Source organism: Ammospiza caudacuta, chromosome 34, assembly GCF_027887145.1.
Source record: "Ammospiza caudacuta isolate bAmmCau1 chromosome 34, bAmmCau1.pri, whole genome shotgun sequence".
In the NCBI taxonomy this organism is placed as follows: domain Eukaryota; kingdom Metazoa; phylum Chordata; class Aves; order Passeriformes; family Passerellidae; genus Ammospiza; species Ammospiza caudacuta.
The window spans coordinates 4099-20978 of NC_080626.1; positions in this window are offsets into that span (position 1 = coordinate 4099).

The window sequence follows — 16880 nt, forward strand, 5'->3', positions numbered from 1 at the left end:
AACAGTAACCCTAGGAAGGTAAATCAGCCGGGTATTAGGGTTCTTCCTAAGGGAAAAAGCCGTGAAAGCAGCCATGTTGTGGCACTTCTGCACTCCCTTTGGGATGCCTTTGGCAGATGAAGTAAGCCTGGAACTCAGGGCTTCCTGGTTAAAGAAATCCAAGCCCTAGGCTGAAGCCTAACCCTAACCCTAGGCAGATAAATCAGCCTAGGTATAGGGATGGTGCCAAGGAAAAAGCTGTGAAAGCTGCCATGTTGTAGCACTTTTGTACTCCCCTTGGGATGCCTTGAACAGCTGCAGTGTGTCTGGAGCCCAGGGCTTCCTAGTTTTTAAAAATCCTAGCCCTAGGCCTAAGCCTAACAGTAACCCTGGGAAGGGAAATCAGCCTGGTGTTAGGCTTCTTGCCAAGGAAAAAAGCCGTGAAAGCAGCCATGTTGTGGCACTTTTGCACTCCCTTTTGGATGCCTTTCACAGCTGCAGTGTGCCTGGAACTCAGGGCTTCCTGATTTTAAAAATCCTAGCCCTAGGCCGAACCCCAACCCTAAGACGAGAAAGGCAAATCAGCCAGGAATTAGGCATGTCCCCAAGGAAAAAGCTGTGGAGGCAGGCATGTTGTGGTACTTTTGCGCTCTTCTTGGCTAGTCCTTCGCAGCTGCTGTGTTCTTGGAACTCAGGGCTTTCTGGTTAATAGAGCCCTTACCCTAGGCGTAACTCAAACCTTAACCCTAGGAAGGAAAATCAGCCTATGGTTCGGGATGGTCTCATGGAAATATCAGTGGTGGCAGCCAAGTTGCGTCACTTTTGCGCTCCCCTTGGGATGCCTTTCGCAGCTGCAGTGTGCCTGGAGCCCAGGGCTTCCTGGTTTTAAAAGTCCTAGGCCTAAGCCTAACAGTAACCCTAGGAAGGTAAATCAGCCGGGTATTAGGGTTCTTCCTAAGGGAAAAGCCGTGAAAGCAGCCATGTTGTGGCACTTCTGCACTCCCTTTGGGATGCCTTTGGCAGATGAAGTAAGCCTGGAACTCAGGGCTTCCTGGTTAAAGAAATCCAAGCCCTAGGCTGAACCCTAACCCTAACCCTAGGCAGATAAATCAGCCTAGGTATAGGGATGGTGCCAAGGAAAAAGCTGTGAAAGCTGCCATGTTGTTGCACTTTTTGTACTCCCCTTGGGATGCCTTGAACAGCTGCAGTGTGTCTGGAGCCCAGGGCTTCCTAGTTTTAAAAATCCTAGCCCTAGGCCTAAGCCTAACAGTAACCCTGGGAAGGGAAATCAGCCTGGTGTTAGGCTTCTTGCCAAGGAAAAAGCCGTGAAAGCAGCCATGTTGTGGCACTTTTGCACTCCCTTTTGGATGCCTTTCACAGCTGCAGTGTGCCTGGAACTCAGGGCTTCCTGATTTTAAAAATCCTAGCCCTAGGCCGAACCCCAACCCTAAGACGAGAAAGGCAAATCAGCCAGGCATTAGGCATGTCCCCAAGGAAAAAGCTGTGGAGGCAGGCATGTTGTGGTACTTTTGCGCTCTTCTTGGCTAGTCCTTCGCAGCTGCTGTGTTCTTGGAACTCAGGGCTTTCTGGTTAATAGAGCCCTTACCCTAGGCGTAACTCAAACCTTAACCCTAGGAAGGAAAATCAGCCTATGGTTCGGGATGGTCTCATGGAAATATCAGTGGTGGCAGCCAAGTTGCGTCACTTTTGCGCTCCCCTTGGGATGCCTTTCGCAGCTGCAGTGTGCCTGGAGCCCAGGGCTTCCTGGTTTTAAAAGTCCTAGGCCTAAGCCTAACAGTAACCCTAGGAAGGTAAATCAGCCGGGTATTAGGGTTCTTCCTAAGGGACAAAGCCGTGAAAGCAGCCATGTTGTGGCACTTCTGCACTCCCTTTGGGATGCCTTTGGCAGATGAAGTAAGCCTGGAACTCAGGGCTTCCTGGTTAAAGAAATCCAAGCCCTAGGCTGAACCCTAACCCTAACCCTAGGCAGATAAATCAGCCTAGGTATAGGGATGGTGCCAAGGAAAAAGCTGTGAAAGCTGCCATGTTGTTGCACTTTTGTACTCCCCTTGGGATGCCTTGAACAGCTGCAGTGTGTCTGGAGCCCAGGGCTTCCTAGTTTTAAAAATCCTAGCCCTAGGCCTAAGCCTAACAGTAACCCTGGGAAGGGAAATCAGCCTGGTGTTAGGGCTTCTTGCCAAGGAAAAAGCCGTGAAAGCAGCCATGTTGTGGCACTTTTGCACTCCCTTTTGGATGCCTTTCACAGCTGCAGTGTGCCTGTGCCTGGAACTCAGGGCTTCCTGATTTTAAAAATCCTAGCCCTAGGCCGAACCCCAACCCTAAGACGAGAAAGGCAAATCAGCCAGGAATTAGGCATGTCCCCAAGGAAAAAGCTGTGGAGGCAGGCATGTTGTGGTACTTTTGCGCTCTTCTTGGCTAGTCCTTCGCAGCTGCTGTGTTCTTGGAACTCAGGGCTTTCTGGTTAATAGAGCCCTTACCCTAGGCGTAACTCAAACCTTAACCCTAGGAAGGAAAATCAGCCTATGGTTCGGGATGGTCTCATGGAAATATCAGTGGTGGCAGCCAAGTTGCGTCACTTTTGCGCTCCCCTTGGGATGCCTTTCGCAGCTGCAGTGTGCCTGGAGCCCAGGGCTTCCTGGTTTTAAAAGTCCTAGGCCTAAGCCTAACAGTAACCCTAGGAAGGTAAATCAGCCGGGTATTAGGGTTCTTCCTAAGGGAAAAGCCGTGAAAGCAGCCATGTTGTGGCACTTCTGCACTCCCTTTGGGATGCCTTTGGCAGATGAAGTAAGCCTGGAACTCAGGGCTTCCTGGTTAAAGAAATCCAAGCCCTAGGCTGAAGCCTAACCCTAACCCTAGGCAGATAAATCAGCCTAGGTATAGGGATGGTGCCAAGGAAAAAGCTGTGAAAGCTGCCATGTTGTTGCACTTTTGTACTCCCCTTGGGATGCCTTGAACAGCTGCAGTGTGCCTGGAGCCCAGGGCTTCCTAGTTTTAAAAATCCTAGCCCTAGGCCTAAGCCTAACAGTAACCCTGGGAAGGTAAATCAGCCTGGTGTTAGGCTTCTTGCCAAGGAAAAAGCCGTGAAAGCAGCCATGTTGTGGCACTTTTGCACTCCCTTTTGGATGCCTTTCACAGCTGCAGTGTGCCTGGAACTCAGGGCTTCCTGATTTTAAAAATCCTAGCCCTAGGCCGAACCCCAACCCTAAGACGAGAAAGGCAAATCAGCCAGGAATTAGGCATGTCCCCAAGGAAAAAGCTGTGGAGGCAGACATGTTGTGGTACTTTTGCGCTCTTCTTGGCTAGTCCTTCGCAGCTGCTGTGTTCTTGGAACTCAGGGCTTTCTGGTTAATAGAGCCCTTACCCTAGGCGTAACTCAAACCTTAACCCTAGGAAGGAAAATCAGCCTATGGTTCGGGATGGTCTCATGGAAATATCAGTGGTGGCAGCCAAGTTGCGTCACTTTTGCGCTCCCCTTGGGATGCCTTTTGCAGCTGCAGTGTGCCTGGAGCCCAGGGCTTCCTGGTTTTAAAAGTCCTAGGCCTAAGCCTAACAGTAACCCTAGGAAGGTAAATCAGCCGGGTATTAGGGTTCTTCCTAAGGGAAAAGCCGTGAAAGCAGCCATGTTGTGGCACTTCTGCACTCCCTTTGGGATGCCTTTGGCAGATGAAGTAAGCCTGGAACTCAGGGCTTCCTGGTTAAAGAAATCCAAGCCCTAGGCTGAAGCCTAACCCTAACCCTAGGCAGATAAATCAGCCTAGGTATAGGGATGGTGCCAAGGAAAAAGCTGTGAAAGCTGCCATGTTGTAGCACTTTTGTACTCCCCTTGGGATGCCTTGAACAGCTGCAGTGTGCCTGGAGCCCAGGGCTTCCTAGTTTTAAAAATCCTAGCCCTAGGCCTAAGCCTAACAGTAACCCTGGGAAGGTAAATCAGCCTGGTGTTAGGCTTCTTGCCAAGGAAAAAGCCGTGAAAGCAGCCATGTTGTGGCACTTTTGCACTCCCTTTTGGATGCCTTTCACAGCTGCAGTGTGCCTGGAACTCAGGGCTTCCTGATTTTAAAAATCCTAGCCCTAGGCCGAACCCCAACCCTAAGACGAGAAAGGCAAATCAGCCAGGAATTAGGCATGTCCCCAAGGAAAAAGCTGTGGAGGCAGGCATGTTGTGGTACTTTTGCGCTCTTCTTGGCTAGTCCTTCGCAGCTGCTGTGTTCTTGGAACTCAGGGCTTTCTGGTTAATAGAGCCCTTACCCTAGGCGTAACTCAAACCTTAAGCCTAGGAAGGAAAATCAGCCTATGGTTCGGGATGGTCTCATGGAAATATCAGTGGTGGCAGCCAAGTTGCATCACTTTTGCGCTCCCCTTGGGATGCCTTTCGCAGCTGCAGTGTGCCTGGAGCCCAGGGCTTCCTGGTTTTAAAAGTCCTAGGCCTAAGCCTAACAGTAACCCTAGGAAGGTAAATCAGCCGGGTATTAGGGTTCTTCCTAAGGGAAAAGCCGTGAAAGCAGCCATGTTGTGGCACTTCTGCACTCCCTTTGGGATGCCTTTGGCAGATGAAGTAAGCCTGGAACTCAGGGCTTCCTGGTTAAAGAAATCCAAGCCCTAGGCTGAAGCCTAACCCTAACCCTAGGCAGATAAATCAGCCTAGGTATAGGGATGGTGCCAAGGAAAAAGCTGTGAAAGCTGCCATGTTGTAGCACTTTTGTACTCCCCTTGGGATGCCTTGAACAGCTGCAGTGTGCCTGGAGCCCAGGGCTTCCTAGTTTTAAAAATCCTAGCCCTAGGCCTAAGCCTAACAGTAACCCTGGGAAGGTAAATCAGCCTGGTGTTAGGCTTCTTGCCAAGGAAAAAGCCGTGAAAGCAGCCATGTTGTGGCACTTTTGCACTCTCTTTTGGATGCCTTTCACAGCTGCAGTGTGCCTGGAACTCAGGGCTTCCTGATTTTAAAAATCCTAGCCCTAGGCCGAACCCCAACCCTAAGACGAGAAAGGCAAATCAGCCAGGAATTAGGCATGTCCCCAAGGAAAAAGCTGTGGAGGCAGGCATGTTGTGGTACTTTTGCGCTCTTCTTGGCTAGTCCTTCGCAGCTGCTGTGTTCTTGGAACTCAGGGCTTTCTGGTTAATAGAGCCCTTACCCTAGGCGTAACTCAAACCTTAAGCCTAGGAAGGAAAATCAGCCTATGGTTCGGGATGGTCTCATGGAAATATCAGTGGTGGCAGCCAAGTTGCGTCACTTTTGCGCTCCCCTTGGGATGCCTTTCGCAGCTGCAGTGTGCCTGGAGCCCAGGGCTTCCTGGTTTTAAAAGTCCTAGGCCTAAGCCTAACAGTAACCCTAGGAAGGTAAATCAGCCGGGTATTAGGGTTCTTCCTAAGGGAAAAGCCGTGAAAGCAGCCATGTTGTGGCACTTCTGCACTCCCTTTGGGATGCCTTTGGCAGATGAAGTAAGCCTGGAACTCAGGGCTTCCTGGTTAAAGAAATCCAAGCCCTAGGCTGAAGCCTAACCCTAACCCTAGGCAGATAAATCAGCCTAGGTATAGGGATGGTGCCAAGGAAAAAGCTGTGAAAGCTGCCATGTTGTAGCACTTTTGTACTCCCCTTGGGATGCCTTGAACAGCTGCAGTGTGTCTGGAGCCCAGGGCTTCCTAGTTTTAAAAATCCTAGCCCTAGGCCTAAGCCTAACAGTAACCCTGGGAAGGGAAATCAGCCTGGTGTTAGGCTTCTTGCCAAGGAAAAAGCCGTGAAAGCAGCCATGTTGTGGCACTTTTGCACTCCCTTTTGGATGCCTTTCACAGCTGCAGTGTGCCTGGAACTCAGGGCTTCCTGATTTTAAAAATCCTAGCCCTAGGCCGAACCCCAACCCTAAGACGAGAAAGGCAAATCAGCCAGGAATTAGGCATGTCCCCAAGGAAAAAGCTGTGGAGGCAGGCATGTTGTGGTACTTTTGCGCTCTTCTTGGCTAGTCCTTCGCAGCTGCTGTGTTCTTGGAACTCAGGGCTTTCTGGTTAATAGAGCCCTTACCCTAGGCGTAACTCAAACCTTAACCCTAGGAAGGAAAATCAGCCTATGGTTCGGGATGGTCTCATGGAAATATCAGTGGTGGCAGCCAAGTTGCGTCACTTTTGCGCTCCCCTTGGGATGCCTTTCGCAGCTGCAGTGTGCCCGGAGCCCAGGGCTTCCTGGTTTTAAAAGTCCTAGGCCTAAGCCTAACAGTAACCCTAGGAAGGTAAATCAGCCGGGTATTAGGGTTCTTCCTAAGGGAAAAGCCGTGAAAGCAGCCATGTTGTGGCACTTCTGCACTCCCTTTGGGATGCCTTTGGCAGATGAAGTAAGCCTGGAACTCAGGGCTTCCTGGTTAAAGAAATCCAAGCCCTAGGCTGAACCCTAACCCTAACCCTAGGCAGATAAATCAGCCTAGGTATAGGGATGGTGCCAAGGAAAAAGCTGTGAAAGCTGCCATGTTGTTGCACTTTTGTACTCCCCTTGGGATGCCTTGAACAGCTGCAGTGTGTCTGGAGCCCAGGGCTTCCTAGTTTTAAAAATCCTAGCCCTAGGCCTAAGCCTAACAGTAACCCTGGGAAGGGAAATCAGCCTGGTGTTAGGCTTCTTGCCAAGGAAAAAGCCGTGAAAGCAGCCATGTTGTGGCACTTTTGCACTCCCTTTTGGATGCCTTTCACAGCTGCAGTGTGCCTGGAACTCAGGGCTTCCTGATTTTAAAAATCCTAGCCCTAGGCCGAACCCCAACCCTAAGACGAGAAAGGCAAATCAGCCAGGCATTAGGCATGTCCCCAAGGAAAAAGCTGTGGAGGCAGGCATGTTGTGGTACTTTTGCGCTCTTCTTGGCTAGTCCTTCGCAGCTGCTGTGTTCTTGGAACTCAGGGCTTTCTGGTTAATAGAGCCCTTACCCTAGGCGTAACTCAAACCTTAACCCTAGGAAGGAAAATCAGCCTATGGTTCGGGATGGTCTCATGGAAATATCAGTGGTGGCAGCCAAGTTGCGTCACTTTTGCGCTCCCCTTGGGATGCCTTTCGCAGCTGCAGTGTGCCTGGAGCCCAGGGCTTCCTGGTTTTAAAAGTCCTAGGCCTAAGCCTAACAGTAACCCTAGGAAGGTAAATCAGCCGGGTATTAGGGTTCTTCCTAAGGGAAAAGCCGTGAAAGCAGCCATGTTGTGGCACTTCTGCACTCCCTTTGGGATGCCTTTGGCAGATGAAGTAAGCCTGGAACTCAGGGCTTCCTGGTTAAAGAAATCCAAGCCCTAGGCTGAACCCTAACCCTAACCCTAGGCAGATAAATCAGCCTAGGTATAGGGATGGTGCCAAGGAAAAAGCTGTGAAAGCTGCCATGTTGTTGCACTTTTGTACTCCCCTTGGGATGCCTTGAACAGCTGCAGTGTGTCTGGAGCCCAGGGCTTCCTAGTTTTAAAAATCCTAGCCCTAGGCCTAAGCCTAACAGTAACCCTGGGAAGGGAAATCAGCCTGGTGTTAGGCTTCTTGCCAAGGAAAAAGCCGTGAAAGCAGCCATGTTGTGGCACTTTTGCACTCCCTTTTGGATGCCTTTCACAGCTGCAGTGTGCCTGGAACTCAGGGCTTCCTGATTTTAAAAATCCTAGCCCTAGGCCGAACCCCAACCCTAAGACGAGAAAGGCAAATCAGCCAGGAATTAGGCATGTCCCCAAGGAAAAAGCTGTGGAGGCAGGCATGTTGTGGTACTTTTGCGCTCTTCTTGGCTAGTCCTTCGCAGCTGCTGTGTTCTTGGAACTCAGGGCTTTCTGGTTAATAGAGCCCTTACCCTAGGCGTAACTCAAACCTTAACCCTAGGAAGGAAAATCAGCCTATGGTTCGGGATGGTCTCATGGAAATATCAGTGGTGGCAGCCAAGTTGCGTCACTTTTGCGCTCCCCTTGGGATGCCTTTCGCAGCTGCAGTGTGCCTGGAGCCCAGGGCTTCCTGGTTTTAAAAGTCCTAGGCCTAAGCCTAACAGTAACCCTAGGAAGGTAAATCAGCCGGGTATTAGGGTTCTTCCTAAGGGAAAAGCCGTGAAAGCAGCCATGTTGTGGCACTTCTGCACTCCCTTTGGGATGCCTTTGGCAGATGAAGTAAGCCTGGAACTCAGGGCTTCCTGGTTAAAGAAATCCAAGCCCTAGGCTGAACCCTAACCCTAACCCTAGGCAGATAAATCAGCCTAGGTATAGGGATGGTGCCAAGGAAAAAGCTGTGAAAGCTGCCATGTTGTTGCACTTTTGTACTCCCCTTGGGATGCCTTGAACAGCTGCAGTGTGCCTGGAGCCCAGGGCTTCCTAGTTTTAAAAATCCTAGCCCTAGGCCTAAGCCTAACAGTAACCCTGGGAAGGTAAATCAGCCTGGTGTTAGGCTTCTTGCCAAGGAAAAAGCCGTGAAAGCAGCCATGTTGTGGCACTTTTGCACTCCCTTTTGGATGCCTTTCACAGCTGCAGTGTGCCTGGAACTCAGGGCTTCCTGATTTTAAAAATCCTAGCCCTAGGCCGAACCCCAACCCTAAGACGAGAAAGGCAAATCAGCCAGGAATTAGGCATGTCCCCAAGGAAAAAGCTGTGGAGGCAGACATGTTGTGGTACTTTTGCGCTCTTCTTGGCTAGTCCTTCGCAGCTGCTGTGTTCTTGGAACTCAGGGCTTTCTGGTTAATAGAGCCCTTACCCTAGGCGTAACTCAAACCTTAACCCTAGGAAGGAAAATCAGCCTATGGTTCGGGATGGTCTCATGGAAATATCAGTGGTGGCAGCCAAGTTGCGTCACTTTTGCGCTCCCCTTGGGATGCCTTTCGCAGCTGCAGTGTGCCTGGAGCCCAGGGCTTCCTGGTTTTAAAAGTCCTAGGCCTAAGCCTAACAGTAACCCTAGGAAGGTAAATCAGCCGGGTATTAGGGTTCTTCCTAAGGGAAAAGCCGTGAAAGCAGCCATGTTGTGGCACTTCTGCACTCCCTTTGGGATGCCTTTGGCAGATGAAGTAAGCCTGGAACTCAGGGCTTCCTGGTTAAAGAAATCCAAGCCCTAGGCTGAACCCTAACCCTAACCCTAGGCAGATAAATCAGCCTAGGTATAGGGATGGTGCCAAGGAAAAAGCTGTGAAAGCTGCCATGTTGTAGCACTTTTGTACTCCCCTTGGGATGCCTTGAACAGCTGCAGTGTGCCTGGAGCCCAGGGCTTCCTAGTTTTAAAAATCCTAGCCCTAGGCCTAAGCCTAACAGTAACCCTGGGAAGGTAAATCAGCCTGGTGTTAGGCTTCTTGCCAAGGAAAAAGCCGTGAAAGCAGCCATGTTGTGGCACTTTTGCACTCCCTTTTGGATGCCTTTCACAGCTGCAGTGTGCCTGGAACTCAGGGCTTCCTGATTTTAAAAATCCTAGCCCTAGGCCGAACCCCAACCCTAAGACGAGAAAGGCAAATCAGCCAGGAATTAGGCATGTCCCCAAGGAAAAAGCTGTGGAGGCAGGCATGTTGTGGTACTTTTGCGCTCTTCTTGGCTAGTCCTTCGCAGCTGCTGTTTTCTTGGAACTCAGGGCTTTCTGGTTAATAGACCCTTACCCTAGGCGTAACTCAAACCTTAAGCCTAGGAAGGAAAATCAGCCTATGGTTCGGGATGGTCTCATGGAAATATCAGTGGTGGCAGCCAAGTTGCGTCACTTTTGCGCTCCCCTTGGGATGCCTTTCGCAGCTGCAGTGTGCCTGGAGCGCAGGGCTTCCTGGTTTTAAAAGTCCTAGGCCTAAGCCTAACAGTAACCCTAGGAAGGTAAATCAGCCGGGTATTAGGGTTCTTCCTAAGGGAAAAGCCGTGAAAGCAGCCATGTTGTGGCACTTCTGCACTCCCTTTGGGATGCCTTTGGCAGATGAAGTAAGCCTGGAACTCAGGGCTTCCTGGTTAAAGAAATCCAAGCCCTAGGCTGAAGCCTAACCCTAACCCTAGGCAGATAAATCAGCCTAGGTATAGGGATGGTGCCAAGGAAAAAGCTGTGAAAGCTGCCATGTTGTAGCACTTTTGTACTCCCCTTGGGATGCCTTGAACAGCTGCAGTGTGCCTGGAGCCCAGGGCTTCCTAGTTTTAAAAATCCTAGCCCTAGGCCTAAGCCTAACAGTAACCCTGGGAAGGTAAATCAGCCTGGTGTTAGGCTTCTTGCCAAGGAAAAAGCCGTGAAAGCAGCCATGTTGTGGCACTTTTGCACTCCCTTTTGGATGCCTTTCACAGCTGCAGTGTGCCTGGAACTCAGGGCTTCCTGATTTTAAAAATCCTAGCCCTAGGCCGAACCCCAACCCTAAGACGAGAAAGGCAAATCAGCCAGGAATTAGGCATGTCCCCAAGGAAAAAGCTGTGGAGGCAGGCATGTTGTGGTACTTTTGCGCTCTTCTTGGCTAGTCCTTCGCAGCTGCTGTGTTCTTGGAACTCAGGGCTTTCTGGTTAATAGACCCTTACCCTAGGCGTAACTCAAACCTTAACCCTAGGAAGGAAAATCAGCCTATGGTTCGGGATGGTCTCATGGAAATATCAGTGGTGGCAGCCAAGTTGCGTCACTTTTGCGCTCCCCTTGGGATGCCTTTCGCAGCTGCAGTGTGCCTGGAGCCCAGGGCTTCCTGGTTTTAAAAGTCCTAGGCCTAAGCCTAACAGTAACCCTAGGAAGGTAAATCAGCCGGGTATTAGGGTTCTTCCTAAGGGAAAAGCCGTGAAAGCAGCCATGTTGTGGCACTTCTGCACTCCCTTTGGGATGCCTTTGGCAGATGAAGTAAGCCTGGAACTCAGGGCTTCCTGGTTAAAGAAATCCAAGCCCTAGGCTGAAGCCTAACCCTAACCGTAGGCAGATAAATCAGCCTAGGTATAGGGATGGTGCCAAGGAAAAAGCTGTGAAAGCTGCCATGTTGTAGCACTTTTGTACTCCCCTTGGGATGCCTTGAACAGCTGCAGTGTGCCTGGAGCCCAGGGCTTCCTAGTTTTAAAAATCCTAGCCCTAGGCCTAAGCCTAACAGTAACCCTGGGAAGGTAAATCAGCCTGGTGTTAGGCTTCTTGCCAAGGAAAAAGCCGTGAAAGCAGCCATGTTGTGGCACTTTTGCACTCCCTTTTGGATGCCTTTCACAGCTGCAGTGTGCCTGGAACTCAGGGCTTCCTGATTTTAAAAATCCTAGCCCTAGGCCGAACCCCAACCCTAAGACGAGAAAGGCAAATCAGCCAGGAATTAGGCATGTCCCCAAGGAAAAAGCTGTGGAGGCAGGCATGTTGTGGTACTTTTGCGCTCTTCTTGGCTAGTCCTTCGCAGCTGCTGTGTTCTTGGAACTCAGGGCTTTCTGGTTAATAGAGCCCTTACCCTAGGCGTAACTCAAACCTTAACCCTAGGAAGGAAAATCAACCTATGGTTCGGGATGGTCTCATGGAAATATCAGTGGTGGCAGCCAAGTTGCGTCACTTTTGCGCTCCCCTTGGGATGCCTTTCGCAGCTGCAGTGTGCCTGGAGCCCAGGGCTTCCTGGTTTTAAAAGTCCTAGGCCTAAGCCTAACAGTAACCCTAGGAAGGTAAATCAGCCGGGTATTAGGGTTCTTCCTAAGGGAAAAGCCGTGAAAGCAGCCATGTTGTGGCACTTCTGCACTCCCTTTGGGATGCCTTTGGCAGATGAAGTAAGCCTGGAACTCAGGGCTTCCTGGTTAAAGAAATCCAAGCCCTAGGCTGAACCCTAACCCTAACCCTAGGCAGATAAATCAGCCTAGGTATAGGGATGGTGCCAAGGAAAAAGCTGTGAAAGCTGCCATGTTGTAGCACTTTTGTACTCCCCTTGGGATGCCTTGAACAGCTGCAGTGTGCCTGGAGCCCATGGCTTCCTGGTTTTAAAAGTCCTAGGCCTAAGCCTAACAGTAACCCTAGGAAGGTAAATCAGCCGGGTATTAGGGTTCTTCCTAAGGGAAAAGCCGTGAAAGCAGCCATGTTGTGGCACTTCTGCACTCCCTTTGGGATGCCTTTGGCAGATGAAGTAAGCCTGGAACTCAGGGCTTCCTGGTTAAAGAAATCCAAGCCCTAGGCTGAAGCCTAACCCTAACCCTAGGCAGATAAATCAGCCTAGGTATAGGGATGGTGCCAAGGAAAAAGCTGTGAAAGCTGCCATGTTGTAGCACTTTTGTACTCCCCTTGGGATGCCTTGAACAGCTGCAGTGTGCCTGGAGCCCAGGGCTTCCTAGTTTTAAAAATCCTAGCCCTAGGCCTAAGCCTAACAGTAACCCTGGGAAGGTAAATCAGCCTGGTGTTAGGCTTCTTGCCAAGGAAAAAGCCGTGAAAGCAGCCATGTTGTGGCACTTTTGCACTCCCTTTTGGATGCCTTTCACAGCTGCAGTGTGCCTGGAACTCAGGGCTTCCTGATTTTAAAAATCCTAGCCCTAGGCTGAACCCCAACCCTAAGACGAGAAAGGCAAATCAGCCAGGAATTAGGCATGTCCCCAAGGAAAAAGCTGTGGAGACAGGCATGTTGTGGTACTTTTGCGCTCTTCTTGGCTAGTCCTTCGCAGCTGCTGTGTTCTTGGAACTCAGGGCTTTCTGGTTAATAGAACCCTTACCCTAGGCGTAACTCAAACCTTAACCCTAGGAAGGAAAATCAGCCTATGGTTCGGGATGGTCTCATGGAAATATCAGTGGTGGCAGCCAAGTTGCGTCACTTTTGCGCTCCCCTTGGGATGCCTTTCGCAGCTGCAGTGTGCCTGGAGCCCAGGGCTTCCTGGTTTTAAAAGTCCTAGGCCTAAGCCTAACAGTAACCCTAGGAAGGTAAATCAGCCGGGTATTAGGGTTCTTCCTAAGGGAAAAGCCGTGAAAGCAGCCATGTTGTGGCACTTCTGCACTCCCTTTGGGATGCCTTTGGCAGATGAAGTAAGCCTGGAACTCAGGGCTTCCTGGTTAAAGAAATCCAAGCCCTAGGCTGAAGCCTAACCCTAACCGTAGGCAGATAAATCAGCCTAGGTATAGGGATGGTGCCAAGGAAAAAGCTGTGAAAGCTGCCATGTTGTAGCACTTTTGTACTCCCCTTGGGATGCCTTGAACAGCTGCAGTGTGCCTGGAGCCCAGGGCTTCCTAGTTTTAAAAATCCTAGCCCTAGGCCTAAGCCTAACAGTAACCCTGGGAAGGTAAATCAGCCTGGTGTTAGGCTTCTTGCCAAGGAAAAAGCCGTGAAAGCAGCCCTGTTGTGGCACTTTTGCACTCCCTTTTGGATGCCTTTCACAGCTCCACTGTGCCTGGAACTCAGGGCTTCCTGATTTTAAAAATCCTAGCCCTAGGCCGAGCCCCAACCCTAAGACGAGAAAGGCAAATCAGCCAGGAATTAGGCATGTCCCCAAGGAAAAAGCTGTGGAGGCAGACATCTTGTGGTACTTTGGCGCTCTTCTTGGCTAGTCCTTTGCAGCTGCTGTGTTCTTGGAACTCAGGGCTTTCTGGTTAATAGAGCCCTTACCCTAGGCGTAACTCAAACCTTAACCCTAGGAAGGAAAATCAACCTATGGTTCAGGATGGTCTCATGGAAATATCAGTGGTGGCAGCCAAGTTGCGTCACTTTTGCGCTCCCCTTGGGATGCCTTTCGCAGCTGCAGTGTGCCTGGAGCCCAGGGCTTCCTGGTTTTAAAAGTCCTAGGCCTAAGCCTAACAGTAACCCTAGGAAGGTAAATCAGCCGGGTATTAGGGTTCTTCCTAAGGGAAAAGCCGTGAAAGCAGCCATGTTGTGGCACTTCTGCACTCCCTTTGGGATGCCTTTGGCAGATGAAGTAAGCCTGGAACTCAGGGCTTCCTGGTTAAAGAAATCCAAGCCCTAGGCTGAACCCTAACCCTAACCCTAGGCAGATAAATCAGCCTAGGTATAGGGATGGTGCCAAGGAAAAAGCTGTGAAAGCTGCCATGTTGTAGCACTTTTGTACTCCCCTTGGGATGCCTTGAACAGCTGCAGTGTGCCTGGAGCCCAGGGCTTCCTAGTTTTAAAAATCCTAGCCCTAGGCCTAAGCCTAACAGTAACCCTGGGAAGGTAAATCAGCCTGGTGTTAGGCTTCTTGCCAAGGAAAAAGCCGTGAAAGCAGCCATGTTGTGGCACTTTTGCACTCCCTTTTGGATGCCTTTCACAGCTGCAGTGTGCCTGGAACTCAGGGCTTCCTGATTTTAAAAATCCTAGCCCTAGGCTGAACCCCAACCCTAAGACGAGAAAGGCAAATCAGCCAGGAATTAGGCATGTCCCCAAGGAAAAAGCTGTGGAGGCAGGCATGTTGTGGTACTTTTGCGCTCTTCTTGGCTAGTCCTTCGCAGCTGCTGTGTTCTTGGAACTCAGGGCTTTCTGGTTAATAGAGCCCTTACCCTAGGCGTAACTCAAACCTTAACCCTAGGAAGGAAAATCAACCTATGGTTCGGGATGGTCTCATGGAAATATCAGTGGTGGCAGCCAAGTTGCGTCACTTTTGCGCTCCCCTTGGGATGCCTTTCGCAGCTGCAGTGTGCCTGGAGCCCAGGGCTTCCTGGTTTTAAAAGTCCTAGGCCTAAGCCTAACAGTAACCCTAGGAAGGTAAATCAGCCGGGTATTAGGGTTCTTCCTAAGGGAAAAGCCGTGAAAGCAGCCATGTTGTGGCACTTCTGCACTCCCTTTGGGATGCCTTTGGCAGATGAAGTAAGCCTGGAACTCAGGGCTTCCTGGTCAAAGAAATCCAAGCCCTAGGCTGAAGCCTAACCCTAACCCTAGGCAGATAAATCAGCCTAGGTATAGGGATGGTGCCAAGGAAAAAGCTGTGAAAGCTGCCATGTTGTTGCACTTTTGTACTCCCCTTGGGATGCCTTGAACAGCTGCAGTGTGTCTGGAGCCCAGGGCTTCCTAGTTTTAAAAATCCTAGCCCTAGGCCTAAGCCTAACAGTAACCCTGGGAAGGTAAATCAGCCTGGTGTTAGGCTTCTTGCCAAGGAAAAAGCCGTGAAAGCAGCCATGTTGTGGCACTTTTGCACTCCCTTTTGGATGCCTTTCACAGCTGCAGTGTGCCTGGAACTCAGGGCTTCCTGATTTTAAAAATCCTAGCCCTAGGCCGAACCCCAACCCTAAGACGAGAAAGGCAAATCAGCCAGGAATTAGGCATGTCCCCAAGGAAAAAGCTGTGGAGGCAGGCATGTTGTGGTACTTTTGCGCTCTTCTTGGCTAGTCCTTCGCAGCTGCTGTGTTCTTGGAACTCAGGGCTTTCTGGTTAATAGAGCCCTTACCCTAGGCGTAACTCAAACCTTAACCCTAGGAAGGAAAATCAACCTATGGTTCGGGATGGTCTCATGGAAATATCAGTGGTGGCAGCCAAGTTGCGTCACTTTTGCGCTCCCCTTGGGATGCCTTTCGCAGCTGCAGTGTGCCTGGAGCCCAGGGCTTCCTGGTTTTAAAAGTCCTAGGCCTAAGCCTAACAGTAACCCTAGGAAGGTAAATCAGCCGGGTATTAGGGTTCTTCCTAAGGGAAAAGCCGTGAAAGCAGCCATGTTGTGGCACTTCTGCACTCCCTTTGGGATGCCTTTGGCAGATGAAGTAAGCCTGGAACTCAGGGCTTCCTGGTTAAAGAAATCCAAGCCCTAGGCTGAACCCTAACCCTAACCCTAGGCAGATAAATCAGCCTAGGTATAGGGATGGTGCCAAGGAAAAAGCTGTGAAAGCTGCCATGTTGTTGCACCTTTGTACTCCCCTTGGGATGCCTTGAACAGCTGCAGTGTGCCTGGAGCCCAGGGCTTCCTAGTTTTAAAAATCCTAGCCCTAGGCCTAAGCCTAACAGTAACCCTGGGAAGGTAAATCAGCCTGGTGTTAGGCTTCTTGTCAGGGAAAAAGCCGTGAAAGCAGCCATGTTGTGGCACTTTTGCACTCCCTTTTGGATGCCTTTCACAGCTCCAGTGTGCCTGGAATTCAGGGCTTCCTGATTTTAAAAATCCTAGCCCTAGGCCGAACCCCAACCCTAAGACGAGAAAGGCAAATCAGCCAGGAATTAGGCATGTCCCCAAGGAAAAAGCTGTGGAGGCAGGCATGTTGTGGTACTTTTGCGCTCTTCTTGGCTAGTCCTTCGCAGCTGCTGTGTTCTTGGAACTCAGGGCTTTCTGGTTAATAGAGCCCTTACCCTAGGCGTAACTCAAACCTTAACCCTAGGAAGGAAAATCAGCCTATGGTTCGGGATGGTCTCATGGAAATATCAGTGGTGGCAGCCAAGTTGCGTCACTTTTGCGCTCCCCTTGGGATGCCTTTCGCAGCTGCAGTGTGCCTGGAGCCCAGGGCTTCCTGGTTTTAAAAGTCCTAGGCCTAAGCCTAACAGTAACCCTAGGAAGGTAAATCAGCCGGGTATTAGGGTTCTTCCTAAGGGAAAAGCCGTGAAAGCAGCCATGTTGTGGCACTTCTGCACTCCCTTTGGGATGCCTTTGGCAGATGAAGTAAGCCTGGAACTCAGGGCTTCCTGGTTAAAGAAATCCAAGCCCTAGGCTGAAGCCTAACCCTAACCCTAGGCAGATAAATCAGCCTAGGTATAGGGATGGTGCCAAGGAAAAAGCTGTGAAAGCTGCCATGTTGTTGCACTTTTGTACTCCCCTTGGGATGCCTTTCGCAGCTGCAGTGTGCCTGGAGCCCAGGGCTTCCTGGTTTTAAAAGTCCTAGGCCTAAGCCTAACAGTAACCCTAGGAAGGTAAATCAGCCGGGTATTAGGGTTCTTCCTAAGGGAAAAGCCGTGAAAGCAGCCATGTTGTGGCACTTCTGCACTCCCTTTGGGATGCCTTTGGCAGATGAAGTAAGCCTGGAACTCAGGGCTTCCTGGTTAAAGAAATCCAAGCCCTAGGCTGAACCCTAACCCTAACCCTAGGCAGATAAATCAGCCTAGGTATAGGGATGGTGCCAAGGAAAAAGCTGTGAAAGCTGCCATGTTGTA